Below are 23,642 nucleotides of genomic sequence, written 5' to 3'. Positions count from 1 at the left end.
TAGTGCTGGAAGTATTACTTCGGTCTGTATTTCAGAAGCACCTAAAATACTTCGAAAAAATCTACGTGATTTTGGGAGCCTATTTTGAAGGTAGTTGAGGAGCCATATTACACAGAATGGGGCTTTTAAAATCTTGAGAAGCACTTCTCTCTACTCACAGGCAATTGGTGATGTCTCAAGGCTGATCCTTAGGCAGTCTTGGTTAGGACAACAATGTTCCAATTCACGCTGAGAATCCAGTTTAAAATGTTGGTGTTTCACAGACAGTTTTATCCATCCCTCATACCCTCATATTTTTTTCTTGTATAAAAAAAAATCCAGAAAGGCTTCCTCATTTATTAATAGCTATGATGTAACTGTTTTCTTTATACTACCATCTCTCATCGGATTTCTAACAGATTTTTTTCCCCAAGACATTTTCTTTCCATTTCTGTCCTCTTGATTTCAGTTCAGTGGGAGCTGCAGTCTTGTGTAAGCAGTCTTACTTCAGTGCTAACAGCGTATACATTTTGTCCTCTCTCTTTTCTATCCCCATCCTCACATACGTACATTTTAAAAGTGTGTTTGGGGTGCAGAATAGTTTTGCAACTTGACTCAAACCTGCTGTGGAAGGAAGCAATCCATTTCTATGGTTTCTGGTTTCAGGTGCCTACTGGGAAGAGAGAAGAGAGGAATCAATATATTCTTTCTCTGTGTTACTATTCACAACTCTGTTTAGAATCATAGAAATTAAAAATGACTGAGGTTGAAAGAGACTTCTGGGGGCTCCTAATCCAACCCCTTGCTCAAAGCAGTCTAAGTAGATCAGGTTGCTTGTGAGCTTGTCCAGATGAACTTTGAATATCGCCAAGGATGGAGATTCCTTAGCTGCTGTGGACCCTGCTCCAGTGTTTAACCACTCTCTGGTGAAAAAAGGTAATTCCTTTGCTGTACCTTGTGCTTGTTAATCGCTGTCCTTCAGCCCTTCAGCTGCACGCCTATGAGATGACTCTGACTCTGTCTTCTCTACACTCTCCCATGAGGCAGCTTTTCTAAATGGGAAGACACAACTTGGAATAAGGCAAACACAGTCATTTTGATAAGTTTGTCTTAATTAGAACTTGGTGCTGTTTTGCTGAAATTCTCCAACAGTTTGTTCTTTGCATTTGTTTCAAATACAACGTTTGCTTGGTAATTAAAGGTCAGTGTCTTACAGAAGGAACGGAAGTACATATAAACCACTACTTAAATAGTGTACCCACAGACAAACCATTAAATGGGACTTCTCTTGAGGCACACATTTAGTATTGTACTGATACTTAGACGAGTATTTAGTAATAGTTGAAGGAAAGCCTTTCTCCTCAGTATTGACTGTAGAAGGCAATGAACACGGCGTTCAGTGTTACCTGAAAAAGATGCTGTTGGATGACAACCAGTTGCATTTTCAGGTGCACTGCAGCATGAGTAGCTATGCAGATTTTTTGCATGATACATTTGAGAAGAGGAACTGTATGAAAGTATTCTAATTAACAAATGACATATATACCAGAACAGCTATCTTTGAGGTTCGAAAGAAAATAAAGTTGCCAAGGACTAAGAAGTTTGGCAGTTCAGACTTAAGGCATACATAACACTTCCAAAAACCCTGCATTTTCCCAGTCTTTGCCCTGGCATGTCATAGTAATCAGTCACATGCTCCCTCACAGGTTGCCGGATGCCATTTTATGTGCCGATGGGCTAAACGTGTGCTGGATTATACAAGATGCAACGTCTAAATTTGACTGACAAACATAAGCATTTTGTCAATGTCAATATCATTTTACTCACCAGAAGTTGTCTGTGGCCTTGCTAAGACCTTTGCAATTATTCTAACTGGCATTGCTTATGCTGCTTTACATCTAAAGTTTCTTGGCAATATAATGACAGTCACAATCAAGCCTGAGGAAAATGTGCATTTCAGATTGTTTCCACTTTTGAACTTGTCAGATTTCAACATTACCTTTTGGAAACGAGTACATGAAGTGCACAGAGGTGAACCTCGGCTCCCCTACAGAAGACCCCGCGAGTGTGAGAAAAGACTGAAGTGGGGATTCACGTGTGCACCCCCTCAGCTGGAATTATCAGTGTGGGAGGGTTTTACCTTTTAGGTCAGTTTCGGGATTGGATGCTCTTGTAGTCTTCGGCTGTAGTATGTGGGCTTACGTCGGTTTTGTGAACAAAGTTTCACTAAAGAGTTTGTCCTCTGTCTGCTATTGCTTGCTGCGTGTGTGATTTGGGAAGCTTACTGGCATTTGCTGATATTACCTACTCTGCTCGCACGCTGCTGCGCGGTAGGAAGGCACCTGTCTTGGCAAATGAGATCCTGCAGCACCCATCAGCACTTATCATCACTGTAGCTATGCTGTCATTACATTTGACAGCATAAAAAGCATTGATTGCATCAAAAATGATTTGAGTCTTCCTCAAGGTCAGTGTCAGAGGAGACATGATCAGTATTTGAAGGGAGTGGGAGATTTTTTTAAGTTTTTGGTTCAGACTAACGTTGGCATAAAGTCCACACTCAGGAGAGTCAGACTCCTCACTCCATTTACTTTTTAGTGGACTTGCATATCTGCAAAGAAACACAAATGAAATTTTGTGAAAAACAGTAATGATGGAGGTTTGAGCTAAAACTAGTTTTAGTTTTGTGGTCCACATAGCTTCCAAGAAAAATTAATGCTGTTGGTGGATGTTGTTAGAATGCAACTTTTCTTCAAATGACAGGCTCTAGTCCAGTCAGACCTATTTGGTACCAGCTTCATTATGGGGAGTAAAATAATGGATTTAGTTTCAAAAAAGCTAATTTCCATTTTTGGTGGAAAGTTTACATGTAGCTCTTGAGAAATACTTATTTAAAAAAAAAAAACAAAAACAAAACAAACCCAAAAAGAACAACAAAAAAACCCAACCAAAACAAAAAAAACCCCAAAGAACTAAAACAAAGCACTGGTGTTTTGGTGAATGGCTTTTATGCCCTATGTTAAGTTTTGAAATTATGTCTTATTTTATGGCTGTTTCTCTACATGCAGCTTCCAGCGTGATGCCAGAGTCACGCAAAAGCTGCTACTGGTGACAACCCTGCAGTAGGAAGTATCCTCATGCTGTATGTCTTTGAGTGAAACCAAAGTGAGGAAGGAGATCTCTACTTCTGTGTTGGCCTCTGGCAGTTAATTTGTTGACTGTGTTATGCCTGAACTCTAAACAGGATGAGATCTGAACACTCACTGTTGATCCCTCGTGTGGCAGTCAGTCTGGAGGAAAGTCACGTGGAATCACTGAAGGTGGAGGGAATAGCCTTTTGGGGAATAGGATTTGGCAGCGACTCCAAGCTGCAGCTCCCGACTGCACTGAACATTTTTCCAGGCTAGGGATTAATTTAACTCTGCATGGCTTTATAATATCAAACTGCTGAATTGCTTGTAGCTATGTACTGTAATAATCCTGAATTGATCTCGCTCTGAATGAGTGCCGCACTGCTTTCCAATGGGTTAGGGATATCCTTCCTTCTCAAAGGAAAAAACAATAGCACAGTAAATATGTATAACTCTAAATGTATAAACTATGTACAAAATATATATAATTACTAAAATATGTAAATATAATATTTTAATAATATACATATAGTTGTTGCTCATAGCTGCTACCTTTACATAAATTGTGAAAAAATGAGGTAATGGAATCAGTCAGATCTTGTTGACCTGGTTTGATTTGTACATACCCTTCCTCACCTTCTGCCCAAACATCACTTGCTTTCCGCAGATCTCTTTTGCAGGTTTTACAAATCCCTTGAAACAGGCAGGTGAACCCCAGGGATTTGCAAACAGAAGGTTGGAAACCACATGTGTGGGTCTCAATAGCAAAACTGACCTCTTGTACTCCATAAACTCCGTGGATTTTTGCTCTGTCAGGGCTGCATTTGAACCAGAGCCTTTCTTTAGGTGCTCCAAATCCTTCATCTGGTACCTTGTATTCAGGAGACACAGAGGAAAGACAAAGTTGGATCTTCTGTATTTAACAGGCTTGGTTCTGATTATACATCTCTGTTGCTTCACTGACTTCAGTAAAGAGGGCCTCTCTGTATTTCTCTGATTTCAGAATTGGGCCTAAAATTGATAGTGGTATCACGAAAAGGAAAATACCGTTAGGAACTAACACTCAAAAAAAATGACACAGCCTGGTTTTGAAAATGGAACTAATTCATTCACCAGCTCCCCCAGCAGTGAAGCAGAAATGAGCGGAAAGGATGAGAAGTGATAACAGTGATGAAAGCTGTGGCATCCTTCTGTAGGCAGGCACTAAGGCTTCTTTTAAAAATGTGCAGTAAGGTTTGTGACACCAAGTCACCATCTTCTGAGAAATGTCTGGATTTTTGAAGTTAGGCTTAAGACTTAAGAAAAAAAAATATTACATATCTTCTGGCCTCTCCCCCAGTCTTGTCTTTCATATTCTGCTGCTGGGCATTGGCTGTCAGCAACAGAATCAAGTTTGGTGTCCGGGGATCCTGTTTAAAATTGCTCGGTTCAGCTCTCCAGCTGGAAAAAACAGCAAAATAACAATTCTGATTGGGTGCTCTGATGTTACTCCCAAGGGTCACCTTTCTGCTAGTGCGTGGTGTGCAGCAACCAAAGCTTGTTTCGGATTGAGGGTCACCACTGTGACTGCATTAGCTCAGCTCTTGTCTAGAAACTTGAGGAAAATTAACCCCACTTTCTGATGACAATGAGTTAATCTTCCATGCCTGCATGCTTAAATTAGCTTGGCAAACAAGATTTATGCTGAAGGGCAACAGTACAATTGTGACACGGTGGGTAGAGTAGCATGTGGTGCTGCATTCCTCGGGTATAACGCTTTTTCAGTGCTCTTTCATCTGCTGAGACAAGTGCTGGACCAGCTTGTTTCTTCTCGCTCTGTGCTGACTCCAGTTTGGGATTGTTCAAGCTTGCTGGGTAGCATGGCCTGATTTAAGCTGTCAGTTTTTGTGTGGTGACCCGCTTTTTTTTAGTGATACCTTGTTGGTCCCTGCCACCCGCTGCTCTAGCTAACTATCCCAGCCTTCCTAACAGCTTTTCTTATTTCAGCTCTTAGCAAGGGGGCATGCAGCACTGAGAGCTAACGCAGTAGCACATCAGTGACCCTCTTACAGCTTCTCCCAGCTCATACCTTGGAGCAGGCACTTACGTAAAGCTCCTGCCTGCGTTTTCTAGGTTCTTTGCTTTTGTACCCTGATGCTGGAAGCTATTGGCTTTGATTAGGAGGAGCCTTCACCCAGGCATGTGTGGGTGATTTGTGATAATTTCATATGTTATCGTAAATGGTAAGCTCTCTTCTACTCTATGATAATTGTATTGCTGTCTATAAGAAATATCTCTAGCTTAGTAAAATAGCTTATGAGAACAAACATGTTAATGCCTGCCGGTTTGTCCTTTTTGCTTATCATTCCTCCTTTTCACTTGATGCTAGCAGAGCCCTCCTCTATTTCTTGGCTCCCCTGTCCTCTGAAACTCTTCGAGTTGAAAGGTGCTGAATGGATTTTGCTTTATGCACTAGGCTTTATGCACACAATATATAAATGTATTTAAATAAGCAAAACTTTACCAGAATGTGGAGGGCGAGAGAAACATTATGTCAAATGCGGAAACCTGAGCAGTCCACATCAGGAGATCCTTTTAAGACGCTGGGCAGACTGGCAAACACCCTTGGCTGTATCCTCTTTCTGTCAGCTGGGTATGACTGCAGCAGCAGCCAGCTCCCGTGCGTGTCTGTTGTCCTTGATTGTATGTTCTTCACAGCATGGCGATCAGGCTCAGAGTACCCCAGTCTATGGCTAGATTGATCTCCTGTTTCGAGAAGGGGCATGGGGTTTTCTGCCAGGTTTAGAGCATTATTGTTCAGTGCTCCATGCGGACGGTCATGGCACTGGTTGAAATCTTAACACTTCAGAAACCAGTGAAGCTACCACTGCAAACTGCAGCGAGGCCATGATTACAAATACAAGTTTTAAAAAAACTTTTGAATTATCCTCAGTCTTCGCAGTCATATCCCCAGAAATCTGTGTTTTACCTTCTCCCAGGAACATTCAAGAACAAAAGAGCATCTGTCCTCGGAAGCAAGACTGGCAAAATGTTAGAGCTTCTAAACAATACTTTCAATAAGGGAGATTCACCTTCCTTCGGTTTCACTGCTGGCATTACTTCCAGGTTAGTGGTATAATTCTTTCTCTCCTGTTCCTATTTCTGGAGAATCTATTTCAATGTCTTGCTGCATCTGTTTCCTGCTCCATTCTGCTTAGAGTTTTTCATCTTGTTATGCGGTTTCAGCAGCTGTTGGGATACTCACAACTGTTGAACTCTTTCAGTTCGACTAGTAGATTTTCCCCATCTCCGCTGATAGCTGATAGGGCTTCATTTTGCCAGGGTCATTCTTCTGCTTGCCTGCTTAATGTTTATGCACTATGTTTGCATTTTTTGTTTGTACTGCTGTGACATTCAAAGCCACTAGTAAAGATCTAAGCCGCGTTGAGCCAGCACTCCACAAAGCCTAAGTAAATGAGAAAGCGTGGTACGTATCCCAAAGTGCTTTAATTCTATGTGATGATTAGACTTTTTTAAGGACTTTATGTAAGTCATGCTATAAGAATGTGAGAAAGAAGTTGTCTAGTTTGACTGAAAAGAAGGAAAAAAGGCAATCTACCTGGCTGTGGTTTAGGTCGTGACTGGTGTGAGCGGCCTGCTGCCTCGCTCCTCCTCTCCTGTTCGGCTTCAGCATTGTTGAGCAAATAATGAGGAAGTTTCCCTGCAACCTCAGAGCACCACCTATAAACCCAGCTACTGTTAACTAATAATATAGACAACTCCTGCATGTAATTTAGAGGATCAGTGCACTGCAGAACTCCTCAGTTACACATGCCATAGATGTTTTTTCAGTGTTATTTCTTTTCTTTCTGTAATAGCTCTAGCATTTTGTTGAGAGCATAGCAGAGGAAAAGTGACGAGCATTACTCTAAACTGACTGTTATTATCTGAAAGTGGGCTCTTACTAAAATATTCAAACACTATTTCCTATATTCTGAGATTATAGTACTCTTCATAGATGTTTGCAGATTGCTAAATTAGGATACTAAGCAATTATGAAATGGAAGTGCTTCATGAATTTCATTTTCTGATATGCAAAGCACGAGGGAAAAATACTAATATTAATATAGTGCAGTCTCCAGGATAATTTAGTGAGAGAAAGTTGCTGTTTAGTATTTTAAGTAAACTCTGCAGGAGCAAAGGCTCACTTGGGCTGCAGCCCACTTACAGTTTCGGCACCCACATCACTAAGAATTCTGTGGCACTCAGTGAAAAGTTTCATTTGTAAAAAGATCTTTGAATCCTTCCTTCCCCCCTGCTGTTTTCATCATTCAACAACTGCCTTCACAGCAAGACACCATTTTCCTTCTTGGCCTCATCTTACTCATTCAGTACCCACCTGTAACAAGCCAGGCAGGTTTTCTACAGACAGACAACAGTGTCATTTGAAGTAGATGTCTCTCAAAGCAGCATCTCTTCTGTGCCTTTGTAGACAGGGTCTTAGAAAGCTAAAGATCTGATTTGGGGGAGGGGGGGAAAGTGTGTGTGTGTATAAACATTTATTTTTTTTTTAATGTATGTAGCTGTCTTTTTCAGATTGTGCCATTAAATTTTACATAAAAATTAATTTCTATAGTACCTTCTTAATTGTAATTTATATAGATAGAAGAAATAGTAGAGAGGCCAGTGTCCGTACGTGTTACATCAAAGAATGAGATAAAATGTAAGTACTTACCAGAAAGTGGTATGTCAAGGCATGCAATGTGCATACCGAGTAGAGAGTACCTGTCACTTGGGAGGGCGTGAGTCCCTACTAATAACAGTGACAATTGTGGGTAGCTGTTTTCCTTTTTGTATAGTCTCCAATTCTTTGGGAACATGCTGAAGGGGTGACTTGTTTGTAGGAATTCCCAATAAAAAGAAATGCCGAAAGCGTGCAAAGGTGAACTCATCCTTTTACAGAGAAGATTGTAATATGAGTGCTCTGCCCCAGCTTAAAGATCCTCCCATTGCTTTGGGTCTTCATAAGTGGGGCTGCTTGGAGTGTTTGAGGGATCATGCTGGTACTGCAGTTCTAGGATATTACTAACGGCAGCTGAAACTATAACATTTTTTCTCAACTATTTTGTTTCCTTCCCTCAAGGTCTACGTTTTCATTTGTTTTCATGCAGAAAATAAATTCTGTGAAAGGGAAACTCTTAATAAATAACCTGTAGTAAAGGGTGTGGCATAACTGGCATAACTCCTTCCGTTCATAGTAGCATGAAGATTGCATCACTGAAGATTGTGCCTGTCAGTAAATTAAATAAAATACAAACCAAGTTCAGGAAATTAAATTCATTGTAAAGATAATGGAAGATTCTCATTTTCCTTGCTGCTGTAGTCATGCACACTTTAATTGTTGCTTGGAACAATCAATACCTTGTAAAGAAAATAAACATCCCTTTTTCTTAAGATACTCCACGGTTTTCTAGGGATATGTGGCAGTCTGTTTTACTGCCAGCCTGGATTCAGCCAGTTAATGCCTGAGCTTCTGTGGTTCAGGGAGTATCTGCTCTGAAGAGGTCCATTACAGGTACCATTACCATGGACCTCTGCTGTAGAGGCTGTGCTGACGAGTCGTACGTAACCCTTCTCAAGCACCTTGGGTTACATCAAAAAAAGTCCTGTGACTTAACTCCACTGAGTTGAATGGAGTATTCTAGCTGTATTTCAGCCTGGCCCATTATATAGTTGACTTTTTTGGGTAGTATTTACATTATGTTCATCTTTCTTTAACGTGGGTAAACATGGTTGAAATGTTTGTGGCAGGACGAGGAAGCAGCTGTGCACTTCAGTACTGGAGATGCCAGACTTTGGTATAACGGAACAAGCAGCTAGGAACAGTTAATTTTGCCCAACTTCATTTATTAATCAGTTTGATTATTTCAGTTTCTCCAGTTTTGCAAATTAGACGTAATCAGATTCACTTAATAGCATGGTAGATCTGTGTGTTAAATTATACAGAGCAATGTTATTCATAGGTCCTTTCAATTTCCCCATATAGACTAATCTTATTAATATTTATCTCGTAATCTTCTTACAAATTCAGAGTGCGTAATCTCTTGTCTAAATGAAGCTACTGTTCACACAGGGCTCTTCTTGTTTTCTTTAAAGAAAACAAAGAAATCATAGTAGCACGTAACGTTATGAAAAGCTTAAAGCAGGAAAAATGTAATTAAGTGTGAAGTATTATTAATGATGCCAGCGTCCAAAATGTTTGTGTTGTCAAAACAACGGGCAGGAGGGATGATAGCGTACTGAAGGTTAAGCCTCACCTTCAGAAGCACCATACCATCTTGGGGCTCGGCCCCTGCAGTTAGGTTTAGCTATAGAAACCGTCTTGTTAGGATGGTAAACAGTAATGTGCTTGGATGCTGATGGATTTCCTGCCAAGGTCCCAAATGACCCAACATCTGCCTCCTTTCACCCGTTGGTTCTATTCCGTGGTAGCAGAGGGGTGGGGGAAAAAAACAAATGGGTATCTTTAAAAATGCAGGATATGACCTAAGGATGACTGTACCTTTTTCCAGCTCTGTGAATTGGGTTTGGCTCTTGAAACAAGAGGAACTGTAGAGCCAATCTGGAATCTGTTCACTGATAAGCACAGTGTACTACTTGGATGTTTCTAAGAGGCTAAAGGATTTTATTTACTACTTACACAATCTTCAGTGCCTGTCTATGGTAACAAATGTTTTGTGAAGCAATTAGGCACATGCACAAGTTTGTCCCTACTCAGAAAAGCACTTCAGTGTGCTTTTAAGCCCTTTGGTTTTAGCTCTTCGTTGGATCAGTGGGAGGTTTTTCAAAGGCAAGAGGCTGTCCTTATCTCACGAATGGGCTAAGCTATCTTATGGCAAAATAGTCCTCAAAAATTCTTTGTTTTACAAAATGTTAATTTTCTTTTCCCTCCCCTGCTGCAATGGTCAATGGCCTTAGAACAATTCCTTTCTTACCTGCGTGTTTGGTAAATACTGATTCTAATGATTTCAATTCTGCTGTTAAATCCCTCGAACTAGAACCGTGCCCATCATTACTCCTGTAAATTTTCACATTTATGCATCAGCTTGCTTAGGACAGTTCTGGATGCACACGAACAAAGCAAGGAAGATCAAACACTTTTTAAAGCATGAAGAAGTGCCTCATATTGCTTCGTAAAATTTTGTCCAGAAAGACACCATGTTGAGTGAGACTGCAAATTCTTGTAGCTAGGCAGAAACTTTTTTACTTTTATCCCTTTTGCCCTGAATAGCTAGGGAAATTCTGGGGTGAAGACGAAGTGCACTGTATACAGGTTTCCCGGCTGACTGCTTTAGATTGAGGATGATGCCACAGATTTTTGACATTCAGGCATCATTAGAGTCATCTTTTCTGATGTCCTTTATAGCCCTGGGTAAAGTGCCTCATTTGGTAATGCTGAACTAAATTATCTCTAAAAATACCCATTCGTGATGTAGAAACTAGAAAGCGTAGTACATCCCTCTGTAAGCTGTGCAAGTGTCTGCTCTCATAGTATAAAAATGTGCGCTCCCAAGTCGTTTCATCTAGTTTTGGATCTCCTAATGAGTTTTTCTGCCAGATTAAAGCATAATGACCAGGGAGGGATAACAAGCAAGATTAGGGATGTGGAAAAACTTATGAAAGAGTGAAAAGATTGATACTGTTCACTATGGAGAAGCAGTAAATAAGAACAGATACGAAAAGGTCTCTATCATTTGTTATTGTGAAGCCAAGAGGGGGCCCTTGCGTTTGCTCCTTCTCCCATGACAACAGGAGGCAGAGATATTCATTTAAATGAGACCTAACATCTATTTGAAAGGAAATTGCTTATTTTTCCCCAGCACATACTTCTAGCTGTTTCAAGATTTCTCTGAAACCGAGAGATAAGTGAGATTATTTTTTTTCAAAGTCTGCTTATTCATAGACAGAATATCCCATTATATATCCAGTGTGACAACACTACAAATAAAAAGCAAAGCCTAAAAAGCTCAAAATATTTGGAAGAATCTTAGTGTTTCAGTGCCCTGGTTCGTAAGCAAAGCTCCTGTATTTTCAGACATTTGCTCCACATGATGTAAAATGTTGAGAAGAGTCAGAGGGATCAGAAACGTAGAAGACTATGAAAATACCATCTCTGGATAATGTTCCCCTCGTATTACCTTCATAAATACATAAGCAGTTTATGTGAGCATCAACTGTATATAATATATTATAGTGTATCGAATATATGAAATGGTAAAGGAAGTTTCATATAATCTTTGGACTACACGCCTGAAAACTTTTTAATTTAAAAGTATAAGAAAAGAGATTTTTATTGTGTCGTTTATTGTTTGGCTGCCTTGAGGAAACCCCTTGGGGTTCTCTGAAGCCCTTGGTGCTGGCCGTGCAGCCACAACATCCTGTCTCAGGTGGGTTAATGAACTTTGGTGAAGCAACTAACATGTTCTGACATCCTTTGGCTTGTTTTTCTTAAATGTCAGATTTTTTCAGGTTGAATAATTTATCTCTTTGTGTTGCATTATGAATGTGAAAGGTTTTTCTTTGTGAGCTTAACAATGAAAGTTACTTGAAACTAGGGATAAATTGTGTCTCCTGACACATGTGTAAGTAGGTATTTAGTTGAGACACCAATAGTTTTAATGTTTAATTTACACAGTGCTTAAGGTTTAGCATATTTCTCCCATAGAACTTGTCTGATTTTTAATTTTCTGCTGTCTTTCTGTATTAGCGGTAGAGATGATGTGATACTGAAGTTCTTAGCATACTTTGGTTATTTACAGGTAAGAGGAATAATCCAGAAACTTGTCAAAAAAAACCAAAAAAAAACCAAAAAAAAACCACAAAGCAAGCAAGCATCTAAGTGAACTGTAAACAAGAAGTGTGTCTGGTATGCTTAGGAGGGTGGTTCCAGAAAATGACAATCCACTTAAAAAAAACCCGAACAGCCAAAAAAAGAGCTCCCTAGAAACTGCTTGTAGAAAAGGCTTGACAGGTGTGAGAAGGCTTGGAGCAGGCAAGTCAGCAGGTGTTTTATCCTACACCGTGTTTTGCAAGGAGGACTACAAGTACCTTCTGATTACTTCAGTTATCCAGCTGGGCTCTGGTATTTTGGTTATACTATTAAGGTCTCACTCGTTTGGAGTTATTTATCTTAGGAGTCATCTTCCTGACTACGTCACTGTCGTGTGGAGGGTTTAGTATGCAGTGATTGAATGCACTGCTTGTGGGTGCTGGGGAGACCGATAGGGAAGCTTGAAAAGAAGGAAAGCAGAAGAAGTTACGAACTGTCCTTCACCCTCCCCAAAGCCCTCCTCCCAATTTAATGAGGTTTTCAAGTGAACCCTTTGCAGCCATACAGCAGCTGGCCCTGCCACGTGATCCTGGGGCTGTTCCTGTGGGGCAGCCTGCCCATAGCCAGGTAATTTATTTCAATAAGGAGAATTAGGAGGAGAACTGGCTGGTTTGAGTAGGCTTGCTTTTTTCTGAAAGGCAGCTGACAAAGCCAGAGAGTAGAATTTTATGAGTGTCTGACCCTACATAATTTTTGCTGTTTGAAATAGGAAATTTATATTAATGTTTCTTTTTTGTTTGTTTTGTTACTGTCCTGTTTTTTAAAACCTAACATTGTCTTTGAGCTGAAAGTCAGTAGCAAGATGAATTGCAACTGTTAGCAGTTGCATCAGGTAACTGGGTTCCGGTTCTTCAATAAAAACATGTTGCTACATTTATTGGGTTCCTTTTCATATCTGTAGAGCACTGGGTTAACATTTGTCACTTAAGGCTTTCAATTAGAAAGTGTAATTGGAGTTTTCAAACACAGAACACAAATCTCTGCAACTAACATGTATCTTTTGAAACTTCTCATAAAATAAACTGTAAAAGTTGAATCAAAATGAAAGTTGCAAAAGCTGTGTTTCCTTTTACAAACAAGTGTAAGCCAATATCCATTAATGTTATGGCTTCTGCTTGAGTGACAGAAAATAAATTTTCTTTAAAAGACCCTAAGCATTTTAATTATTAAAATAAGCAACTTAAAAGTTAAGCAGGTGTGTTCTAATGAAACTCCAGCAAGAAATAGGAAGATCGCAATAGAATAAAGTCATAATTTACTAATAATGAATTTTGCCTTGGCGGTGAGGGTTTTTCTCTGCAGCCTGCTGTACTGAGTAGTCTAATTCAATCCGTATCTTCACTGAGACTTCGTTTAGGTAGGAAGCAGGTGAGCCAAGTGTGCCAGCTCAGTTTCTGGGTGTAGTAGGACTGTAACCCTTTGGTGAAGGAAGACCTAAGAGGCATACTGAATTGTAACCAAGAGTTTTCAGCAGCATTAAAAAAAATCCCACGCATGATGTGAATTTCAAAAGAGAGTTTTTTTTCTCAAAAGGCAACATACGTGTGTCATGGGGGAGAGCGCTAGAGCAGCACGATCACTGCAGGGGCACAGCGAGGAATGGAGAGAGGAGAAAAAGAGTTGCTCTTTGCATTCATACATTAATCTCTTCGGAGGAGGAATGCCCACATAGACATAGAGCCTTGCTCATGCTCGTGCCATCCCTACTGGCCCTTGATTCTTACTCTCCAGAGTTCAGGCAGCACAATTTTGAATCATTTGCCTGTGAATTTTGCACACTGCATCCTAACAAAGTGTGAAGCTCCTCAGGGAGAGAACTGCATTACAATGAAGGAGCCTGGGGAGCTGGGAGGAAAGAAAGGTGAATTTGCTGTCTTGTTACCCCCAATTAGGAACTGGGGTGTGACTCGCTCAGCTTCCTGGGAGACGGGGCTATGACTCATCTTTGAAAGCAGGGGCTTATTTAACAGAATGTTCATGACATTTCTGCAGCTAATACATAATTACCCAAACAATTGGTCTTCAAAGGCAGTTACGTTGCTTTCATGTCCTCTCTGCACTGGGTGATGGCTGATGGCAGGGTTCCTGTCTTTCACGTGCCTTTTTGCTGCGTTTTGGGTGATTCCATAGTTCACCTCTTAAATTATTTGGCTCACAGCTCCTAACATGTAGTTAGATTATGCATGCCAATTCCCTTAGCAGTCTAATTGCTGACCTTACATGCTAATGTTGCTAAATATATGATTAGCTATAGCCAGTAGCGGCCTACCCACTAAACTCCAGCAATACAAAAGACTTGTCATTCCACTCCTTTCCTCACATAGGAATGAGAGCAGAGCTTCCCCGATTTCTGTGCTATACACATCTACCATCTTTTTCCAAGTGTTTGGGTTTTTATTTTCTTTTTTCTCACAGTGATAGTGTTTGAGCAACTAAAATAAACATGAACCTTTAGAGCCTTATACCTCAATGGCAAGGTTTCATTTGGAGAGAAGGGTGAAGGAAGAGAAAGTTTCTGTGTTTTGGGAAGCGAGTGTATTTGAACCCGTTCATAAAACGGTTTAGATACATTTCCCACAAATGTATGTTTTGGTCCAGATTCTCAGCTGGATGGTGAATGAAGGTCTAAGCAGAAAAGACAAGACTTGAATGGTATGTCCTAGGAAAGAATATTCACCACCATGAATAGGAAACTGATACCAAAGAGCCTTTGGTGTAATGAGATAGAAAAGCGGAATATTAATCCTGAAATACTTATTATCTAGACTTTCCTAGCAAGTATGCCTGAATTCATGGAATTAGTGTTACTTTCATTTTTCATCTTGCACCTGTTTGCTTTTTTACAAGTAAACTGAACAGATTTTTGTTCTCTTTTAGTTAATCCTCTGGCTGCTCTGACGTCTTCGCACAGGCATTGGACTGGCAAATTGGAAGAAAAACAGCAGCAGCATGGGTGAGTGTGTACTGATTTTTTTGAGGGTTTTATGCCTCTGTCAGGTTGGAAAGGCCATTCAGATTATGTACTCGGATAAGTGAATCACTTTGTAATTTTGCACACTACAAAATGCAAAATCCGTAACAGAGGGGCTGGAATGAAATCCAGGATAACAGCAGTGAGTCTTAGAAATTTCTAATTTGGTTGTTGTCTTCTGGTTACTTTAAGTGCAGTATACACTACCATTATTTAGTTACATGATTCGTTTTAATACCTACTGTAACCTTTAGGTGTATTGCATTTCAAAATGTATTTCAACAGAGAAGGTAGGTAACAGTAATTATAAAAAGTCATCCACCAGTCAGGAAAAAAAGCAATTATACTCTGCATTTTCTGCTGAAAAGGGTGAGGTTCTCAACGGTAGAGCAGGCAGAGTGGGGGCAGTTGCCAGGGCTGTGCTCGGCAGCCTGTCTGGGACAGGAGTGGGATCAGCCCTGCACTGAAAGCTGCTGGTGTTCTCAGAGCCTGCAAAGTTAGCTTGCATCAACAACTAAACCGGCTATTTTGCTTCCCATTTTTAAGAAAACATTGCAAATGAAGAAAATCTGAGCAGTCTGTTCCACACCTAGACCTGAGCTGACTAACAAATTAGGAAAAGATGTGGTCTGTGGACAGAGCTGTACAGTGTTGTTTTGTTCCTTGGTTCTCTTGCTGTGATTTAATCGTGTAGGAAGGCTTTTCAGATAAACAATCCTGTGCAAATGATGCAAACATACACTGCTACAGGAAAGACTTCTGTGGAGAGTTTCTGGAAGTAATGGGAGAAGACTAAAACTACTGTGTAATCTCACATGTCATTCCTCCAATATGGTAAAAACAGACGTGTTGTTTCACTCGTTTGAATTTGTGAAGACCAAGGCACGTTTTGCTTTCCTAATGAGAAGTCCCACCAACCCAACCTCTTACAGTGGAGATTTTGTGTATGAAGGGATCCCAGTTTTGATAAAGGTGCTTGGATGTGTGTAACTGGAACATGCTTTCAGCAAGGATGGAAGTAGCAGACTGTTGACTGAACGGTCACTAAATGTATCCTTCCTTTGCCAAAGGGAGCTTACATAGAAATCCCAATGAATGCTCCTGGAAACCATTTGTGGTGTTTGCAGTACAGGTTTTTATTTGACCAGAGACTTAATTAACCTTAATCTTTGCAACTCTGTATGTTGGGGAATTTTTCACTGAGCATTGGAACCTGAAGCTTAAGCTTCTGAAAGTAATACAAATAATGTATGTTGAAAAACTTAAAATTCACGAGCTGTCCATCTCCCTACATAAGGCCTGATGTATTTATGGCCTTCTCACTGCCCTGCCTGAGCGCACGAGCAACTGCTGGTGCCCAAAGAAGGGGACTGGAGCAGAGGGTTGATTCAGTGACTTGACCAAGGTAGCAAAGAACAACTGTGAACTGGATCCAGGTTTTGTGGTTTGTCCAGCATTTGCTCAGATTTTTGCAGAGCCTGTGTTACCTTTGCGGTTACATTCTCAACAGGTAACATTAACACCATATACCTTAAAAAAAAAAATGTTCAATGTTTGCAATTTTTTAATAATATACTGGATATAATTGTTAAATTGATTCTAAGCAATCCATAATATATTTAAGTTTAATAGGTTGCACAAGAATACCTACAAAATAAAAAAAATTTGGACAGATATCTTTCACAAATGATATTTATTAGGCAAAAATTTACTAGAATTTCAGGGATCGGTTTATTTTCATACATTTGGCTTCATGAGTCTGCTAAAGCGGAAACATCCTTTTCCTTTATTGTATACTTATACTGTGCAGACATCCAATAAATTATAAAGCTGAAGTATATAAAAACATATCCTGTTCATTTCCCTATAAAATATCTCTGCACAGTGTTTTATGTATTTTTGTAGAACTACCAGTTCATCTCTCGGATTAGTTTGTAGTAAAGTTTTATAGACATTGTCATCTTTCAGTTTCAAAGGCAGCTGATATTTAGAAGGATGTTCCACTCCAAATGAGGCCAGTGTTTTATCTGTCCAGTAGAAGTTATTTTTACTTTTAATAATCTGCTACCATGGGAGCCTACACAACATTTAAACTAAGCGTTCCATACCTTATGTTGATGATTAATTCTTTGTTCAGGCAAGCATGCTATGAAACTAAAATACCATTTGTGTTTTAAGATTCACAAGACATAATAAATTAATTAAGTGAAAGCTAGTCTCCTTTTCCTGTTTGAAGAGTATTAGTAAGAAGCTGTGTCTTTGTTTTTACTTACTGGGTTTTTTACCTGTTTGTGACTTGAATGCAAATACGGGAAATTCGCAGATATGTTGGATGTTTGTCATTGCTTCAGTAATTTCCTCCTAGGATAACCGAGTGCAATTTCTGCATTCAAAATCTGTTACAAATGTGTAATTTCTTTTAAAAATTCCAGAACAGAGGCCATTTGGGAGAAAGAGTGAACGTGAATGAGAGAGAGGTCAGTTAGAATAGAATAGAATAGTTTGGTTGGAAGGGACCTACAGTGATCATCTAGTCCAACTGCCTAAAACCCCGTTTATAAAACCCATTCAGATATTAATAGAAAAATGTTGACTCCGTATCTTAGGTGGTGATGTACTGTTTGGTTTACGCTTCTCCTTTCATGCGCTAACTCAGAAAGTTTTATGCTCTGTATAATTCAAACTTGTACATATATACAGCATGTTGGCATTATTAGGAAGTTTAGCAGGTACTGTAACAAAAACTTGGTCGTCAAAGTTTGTAATTTTGTAAATAATTTGACTGATATAGTTATTCAAAGACTTTTCATTCATATTTTGAGCAAGCTAAATATTTTTATTTGGGGAAAGAAAATTGTCAGTTCTTTTAAATGCTGTAAATGCAGTTCAGAAGTTTTTCCTGATTTTTGTAGTACATCATTGCTGGGGGATTTCATATGAGCTGTATGTGCAGTAACGCTTACGCAATTGAGAGTGACAAGGCGACTTGAGAGCTGCCTCTTAATCACATTTCTAACCTTAGCAGAGTATCAGAGAGCCCAAGTAGAGAGTCCAGCGTGATTAGTTGTTGTTTCCTAACTGTATAATGTTACCATTCTACCAAAATCAATGAGAAAGCTTGATGATTAATATAGGCTTCAAAAGAAGGATTTGGAGTGGCTTCTACTTAACCTGTTTGGTCTTAATCAGTTTTCTTTTGTTTAAAGAGGGGAAACTGGAGAGAGCAAAAAACTAAGCTTTTCTGCAGTTCTGCTTTGGATAAAGTACATCAGTCCTTTGTCCACTAGATTGAGTTTTACACCGTTGATTATAGGGGGGTATATTTGGGTTTCTTTTGCCCCTAAAGGGCTCGGAAGGCACTGATGGCAGAGCAATGTACCTTTGAATAACAGGGACTAGTTTTCAAAGATAGTTTCTGAGGCTGGCAGGGAATTTTTTGTTGAATAATTTTCTCACGGAAGAGGAACTCCCTGAAAGATTGCAGCTTCTCTCAGGAAAATAGATTTTTCCATGATGGTCATTTTTATCAGATAAATGTAAGAGTATTTTGGCATGGGTCTTTTAAAACACAATTCCAATATTTTACTTCTGAGCCTGCAAAAACCACAAACATTTCCTTTCATATCAATTTAGCAGTATTTCTCTATTAGTACTTTGTTACCAATGCTTCAGTTCATGCCCCTGTTTGCTCCCCCAAGTCAAGCTCTCTGCAAAATCCCTCTCTCCTAATGCGGTGTGATTCTTCCCTCCAGCTGCACTTCTCAGTGCATCCCAGAAAGCGATGCCCGGTCCAGAGGGGAAAACTGAGGCGTCCATTTGTGTGGTACCGCTCAGGAGGCAGCACTGGCCCAGGGCACTGCGGTTCAGCACGGGGCTGATGCAGGCTCTTCTCATCCATGCAGCGAATCCAGAGAGAAGGCTGAGAGAGAAATGGCAGCCATTCTTTGGGTGGAAAATGTCAGAACACAGTATTTTTCATACTGAGGTCCAAACAAGTAGCTGTCCCTCACAAGTTTAAACAAAAATTAAATGGGATGTAAGTTCCATATTTTACTAAGCTCTACTATGAAGGCATTGAACTGCAAAGCTGGATGCCTGACACAGTTTTGTGGGCCAGATAGTGAAGTCCCCTTGCTCTGTAGCTTGGTTAGAATCTTCTGAGTATCCCATGAGGCACATGTCTGTAACATTAAACAGCTGAACGCCTGAGAAACTCTGGTCCCGAAGCCTTCTTTTCACATAACTTTTCTCTTTTGGTTCATGGCAAAGGAGAAGCAAGGGCCGTGGGCGGGAATCCTGCCCTTACCAGTAGATATAGTCTCTTCTCTAAAGGACATAATAAATATGTAATAAGTGATTTTTATGTATTATTTACATTTAGGAGGCAAGATGAAAAGAACATGCTTAATTTTTTTTTTCCTACCTATCTAGGTATGCCTCATATTCCTACACCGAAAAATAGTACTATTGACTGTAATGTATTCACAACGAACTTTTCTTTAGGAATCATCCTTTCTTTGCAACCTTCCCAACATTTTTTTTCCCCAGTCTTTTCACTTCTTCAAGTATGAACTGGTTTTGCCCCATATCTCCTAATTGCTGATGATGTTGAGGTACGTAATTATGTTCCACTTTATCACTTACCTTGAGCAGAGATAAAGCTTGCAGGGGATAGACCATACACAGTCCTGTATTAATTTGCCGTGGAAGGCCTGCATCGTAGGAGAACTCAGGAGAGATAGGGGCAAGCGATTTTAGGCGGAAGCAATGGGAAAATGTCTTTATAAAATAATTCCATAAATCAGCTGCTAATGAGGATTCCTCTCTGGGAGTGTACTCCTGGAGAACATGGGCAGAGCTTTCTTTGAGGGATTGAACGGAGGCAAGTAGGATCCCACAAAAAAAGGGTGCTCTCCTGAGGGTCTCTGAGCCACCTCAGCAGCCGTCAATCAAGAGCAATCACCTTGCAGCTTATCTGCCATCCGATATGTACGTGAGGTCAGAACATTGCCTGTCCCTGCAGAAGCACAGAGGTGGCTGCAGTGACAGTCAGTGGCTCTTGCTCTTCACATTTTCAAGTGTGTAGGGAGTTTGGGTTTGTCTTTTTTTTTTTTTAAATTGCACTTCTTTTCATGGTCGCTCTAGCTGAGACTTATTCTGCATTAGCAGCAGGTATTTGGGATCATCCTTTATTTCCAGCCAGTTAAATGTAATTGTTGCATCCTTCTGGTCTGCCCACCTGTTCGTTCCCATTAAGAAAATACTACCTTTATAAAACTGTTAGACTTCTTGTTGTTGAGGGAAGGATTGTGCCATCTGTTAGCATGGTACTGCTAAAAGTCAGGGCTGAAAAAAGTAAGATAGCTAATAAAAAAGAAATTCAAGTCAAAATGGTGAAATTAGTAAAAAGGTTGCTTTGGAAAGTGGGCTGGGTGACTGATGGAAAAACTGCACATCTTTAGTGCTCAGCAGAGCTTGGGAATGAGGCAGCAGTGAACCTCTCCACAGTGGCATGACAAATTGTTATTAGGAGGGGAATTAAGGAACTTCTGTGATTCACAGACTGAAAGATCTGATGAAGACATTGCCTGTGTTTAAATCAATCTTCACCAATTTACTACAATTCCTCAAATTCTGGCAGTAGTTCCCTCAAGAGGCTGTTGAGGAGACGAAAAGTTGGAGAAGAGAGATTAAGCACTGTGTGGCTATAGAGAGTGCCAGTGAGATAGAAGGGGTAGAAGCTGTCAAGTTACAAAAAGTTGGGAGTGTCTTGAGGTAGTTGGCTTAGAGCTAATGATCTGGAGAAAAGTGATCATCAGTAAATCGTTATCAGCTCATGACAAAATGGAGATCAGAGCTGACAGGGAGGCACTGCTCCATGACCTTAGACTGCCAGGACAATGAGCAGCCTGTTGGCTACAAAAACACCCGGTATGGCAAATGGGCGGCAGCTAATGAGTACTGGAAGACATAAACCCCTAACTTTGAGGTCACAGAGAAGTGCGCCTGCTTGGGAAAAATATTTGAATGTTGTTTAAGCTGCTGCTGTAACTGCCTGTGTGTGACTATGGGAGCTCAGATATTAAAAAAAAAAAAAAAAAAAGAGAAAAAAAGTCCTGAAGTATTTGATAAGGGAGATTGAAATGGCATGGCAAAACTTTGTAAACCTTTTTTGCTTTTTTCTTCTGGAATTGATTTCATGTGGAATTTTAGGCTGAGCACAGTCATCCATTAAAAAAAAACAGGGAAAAGAAATGCAGAGAAATGAGGGAAATGTAGGTTTATTACTTTTATTTTTTCCCCTTTCTCCTCCCTTTATGTGTTAAATGACTTGGAAAAGAGACAAATAACTTAAGACATTGCAGTTTAGCTATGTTCTCATTATCCTGACAAGTACAAGAAGTAAGAGTATGCGAAATCAGGCATTTTCTATATTCCTCTAAGGTAGAACAAGGAGAATTCTGATGAAATTAGAGGCAGAACGTTTTAGCAAAAGATCAATTTACTAAACATGATAATTAATTGGAATTTCTACCCTAAGAGATTACTGCTGGAAGTACCTGGATAGGTTGACCAGATACCTGGTGGGATCCAGCGAGTCACACTCTGGCGTTGCCATTCTGTCCTGTGGGGTGTGTGCTCGTATCCTGACTTGATGCCTGCTAGGATTTCATGGGTTCTCCTGCCCAATTCATCAGACCCAGGCCTAATGAGATTCTTCGCAGAAGAAATCACATGTCATTTAAGGCCCTTAAAATCAATGACTATACAAAGAGCAGTTTAAAAAAAAAAAAAAAAAAAGGGTGAAAAATCTTTACCAGTCTCTACATTTTACGAAGTATGTACCTGCACAAATTGATAGCGAGAACATGGCTATACTGCAATGTTGTTATGATTGTCTGCTGGTGTGTTAATATATTTTTAAAAAAAGTAGTACTTTAGATATTGAAGCATCGAGTTGTTTCCCATGATGAGTAACTTCGAGGAGTTTATGCTGTGCTTTTCTAGACTGAAGACTTATTTGTTTATCTTAATAGTTGCTACAAAAAGAACGTTGTACAATGAACAGAGGAAACCACACCAAACAGTCCCAAAATAATTCAGGCAACTGACAGAAGGCAGTGCTTTCTGCTATGAAGACGTTATGAATGCCTACATTTTTTTTCCTATCTCCGTCATCCACTCTAAGTTAGCTTTGGAGAGTGATTTTATCTTTAAATATGAATCAGATGATGTTGCCAAGACAACCTCTCCTCAAGCTTTTCGTATCGCCCACAGTGTGCGCTGAACCTCAACCAAGTCTTCTGTCAGAGTGATTGGTCACTTATTTTTCAAGTGGGATTTGATTTGATGAAGCAAAATATTCAAAGTACTTGATTTTCTTGGCTCCGTGGCGAGTCACTCCAGCTAGTTTCACTTGCTCTGTCTCCAGGGCTGGAGGAAGCTAATCACACTGGCAGCTGGATTCCAGCATATGAGAGAGTATTTGACTGAAGGTACGGCTCTGCAGTCGATTAGTGCTTTCCCAGCCACGGCGTAGACGGGGAAGGTACAGTCAGTGACAGAACACCTCCTCTGCAGGGTCTTCTACAGTATTTTCTCCAGGATATTAATCCTCAATGTAGTGATGCTGTGTTTTAGGCTAATAGAGTTACACCTGCTTTGTCTTGTTGCAAGGTGCCTTTTCTTGAACTGAAATGTCTTTTATCACTTGGCAGGGGCTCAAGTATCCTGTATGAATTGGCTGCCCATTGCTGATGCGACAGGAGCGGGGTTTAGTTGTTTGTCGCCGCTGTTCCCTGCCATGGGAACTCACTTCAAAAGATACCGCTGAGTAGGCTTATCCTTATAAGGAGAGAGACAAACTTGAATAATACTTGAATAAATGTAGACTCTGTTTGTCACACAGTAATATTAAATTCCCTTTTCATTTCTTATAACCTCAATGTATTTTATGCCCCTTTAGCTCTTACTTCTCACTGCTTTGTCAGCAGACTCCCTCTTTTCACTGTCATTCTTTTAGCTTTATTAAAGAATTGTGCTATCGTTCTGTCTTAAACTTTCAACAAAGTAGGCTCTTGCAAAGTGATGTTTTAATTAACTATAACGGTAGCAATGGCCCAGCTTATGTTAATAAAAAAAGGGAAGGAATCTTGTGTGAAAGGTTTTTTTTTTGCTCTTTCACTGCCACCGCAAAGTCATTTTCCCAAGAAACCCAGTGAGATTGATGAGGAGATGATGACTGAGAAGCCCACTGATAGTCAAGGCTGTGACAAAGCAGCAGCAGGCTGGGCCTCGTCTTTGGTGGGGACGTGCTGGTGGGCACCCTCCATAGGGGCAAGGGCTCTGCAGTGGTCTGAAGAGCCACCCCTGGTTCTTCCTGCCTGGGCGTTCAGTGGTTGGAATTTCAGATTGTTTTACCCAGAAGCAGCTGAAAGATGAGACAGACAGAATTCATCATCCTGACTGAGATGAGAGTTTATCCAGTGACAGCCTTATATGATCACTGGTGCTCTGAACAGTTTGTGTTTTTTACCAAGAGAAAAACAATTTCCCCATGAAGGATTTTTTTTTTTTACTAACATTTCCAATGTTTCAAATTTTTTTAGCTATTGCATCCCGTCTTTCCAGCAGAGAGGCACAGAGAGGTCTGAATTGCTGCTGCATCCCTCTCCTAAAAGTCCTTTCCATT

At 40.1% G+C, this 23,642-nt stretch overlaps 1 long non-coding RNA gene across 1 annotated transcript in view; it reads left to right on the top strand.

Annotated features, from left to right (window-relative positions):
* The window catches only part of LOC141744951 (uncharacterized), a 257,857-nt gene extending 234,892 nt beyond the window's left edge, over window positions 1-22,965 (top strand). The window contains exons 5-6 of the long non-coding RNA XR_012587632.1: window positions 14,857-14,932; window positions 22,669-22,965. This is a non-coding gene — a long non-coding RNA (uncharacterized LOC141744951). The remainder of the gene's footprint in view (window positions 1-14,856; window positions 14,933-22,668) is intronic.
* Window positions 22,966-23,642: the final 677 nt, after the last annotated feature.

Source organism: Larus michahellis, chromosome 6 (genome assembly GCF_964199755.1).
Source record: "Larus michahellis chromosome 6, bLarMic1.1, whole genome shotgun sequence".
NCBI lineage: Eukaryota > Metazoa > Chordata > Aves > Charadriiformes > Laridae > Larus > Larus michahellis.
Note: the sequence above shows the minus strand (reverse complement) of the source record. Positions and strands in the feature narration are given on the sequence as shown.